This window comes from Gopherus flavomarginatus, unplaced genomic scaffold (genome assembly GCF_025201925.1).
Source record: "Gopherus flavomarginatus isolate rGopFla2 unplaced genomic scaffold, rGopFla2.mat.asm mat_scaffold_34_arrow_ctg1, whole genome shotgun sequence".
Lineage (NCBI taxonomy): Eukaryota > Metazoa > Chordata > Testudines > Testudinidae > Gopherus > Gopherus flavomarginatus.
The window spans coordinates 3,552,365-3,553,882 of NW_026115061.1; the positions used below are offsets into that span (position 1 = coordinate 3,552,365).

Sequence of the window (1,518 nt, forward strand, 5' to 3'; positions counted from 1 at the left end):
TGCAAGCAGGGCAAGGCGTGTGGGGCTGGCTGCAGACAGGACAGACGGTGCAGGACTGGCTGCAAATGGGCTGGCTGCAGGCAGGGCAGGGTGTGTGGGACTGGCTGCTGACAGGGGCTGGCAGCAGGCAGGGGGATGTGGGGGTGGAGTGGGCTGGTTGGCTTCAGGCAGGGCCTCAGGGGAGTGCGCAGGGGTTGGCAGGCCTGGAGACAGAGGAGTGTGGGACTGGCTCGCTTAAGGCAGGGGAGTGCGGCAAGGGTTGACTGGAGACAGGGCACGGGGTGCGGGGCTGGTGCAGGCAGGGCAGGGGGTGCAGCAGGGGCTGGCTGTGGGCAGGGGTGCGGGTACAGGAGGTACAGCCTACCCTGTACGGTAAGTGCCCCCTCCTCCACCAAGGTAGCAGCAGCAGCCCAGGGCTCGGGGGCTATTTAAAGGGCCTGGGGCTCCCCTGCTTCCACCGCCCCAGCCCTTTGAATAGCCGCAGGAGCCCTGGGGAAGTGGCGGGGCTCCGGGGGCTGTTTAAAGGGTCGGGGCGGTAGAAGCAAGGGGAGCCCCAGACTTTTTAAATAGCCCCCAAGTCTCCAGCAGTGGGGCTCTGGTGCCAATTTAAACAGCCTGAGGCTCCAGTCCCTGCTGGGAGCCCCAGGCCCTTTAAATTGCCCCCTGGGGAAGCTGGGCCACCCTAGTACAGTGCACCAGCAGGGCTTGGGTGCGGGGCCCGATTCAGCGGAATTGGTTGAATTGGCCTAAAGCCGGCCCTGCCCGCAGGAAAGCAAGGAAGTAGCACAGGCTTATCACTGTCCCTGGGTGGGCTTGAAACACCATCCTTTCAGTTAAGAGCCAAACGTGCTGACCCATTGCACCACAGAGACACAGACAGGCCAGGCTGTATGGAGCACAACAGTCAGGAATCAGCTCAGGGTCCGGTCTAGCACATGCATGCAGTGATTGGACAAGCAACAGCAAGGAACTGGACTGGTGTGGAGTGAAAGATCTGTGGGAAGGAACCGAAAATAGTACTGGGGCTGCAGTACAGGGCTTGCATACACTTTTTTTGGCCTGTTTTGCTGGAAGAGTTAGCAGGGCAAGCTTGTTAGTCACAGGTAAGGGGGTGAGTTTATGCAAATTCTGGACTCTGGGACCACAGCTGGGGTGGGACAGGCACAACTTTTGTGGCACGTGCACCCTCTCTGCAACCAACCTTTGTTACTTCACTCCATAACAGCACACCCAAAGCAACCTTTTACCTTTCAGCACCAAAATATACTGGAGAAGAAATTTAATAGCATAACTTTAAGATAAGAAACTTCAGTACTAACAACAATTCTAAAGATATTCAAAAATATCTCTGTCTTTAGACGCCAGACACAAAATCAATCAGACCAAGAACAAACATCTATTCCTACTTCCCACACACTTGGGGAGGGCGGGCTTTGGAACCCATACCCCTTAATGATGAGTCCTTTCCAGGCGAGGGGTAAGCTCTCAGGCCTCAAATGCCAGGTACAGTTACTCTCT

The 1,518-nt window shown here is 56.5% G+C and overlaps 1 non-coding gene across 1 annotated transcript; it reads right to left on the reverse strand.

Moving 5' to 3' along the window:
* Positions 1-798: 798 nt before the first annotated feature.
* On the reverse strand, positions 799-872 carry TRNAK-CUU (transfer RNA lysine (anticodon CUU)). The gene has a single exon. It is a non-coding gene; the product is annotated as a tRNA-Lys (tRNA).
* Positions 873-1,518: the final 646 nt, after the last annotated feature.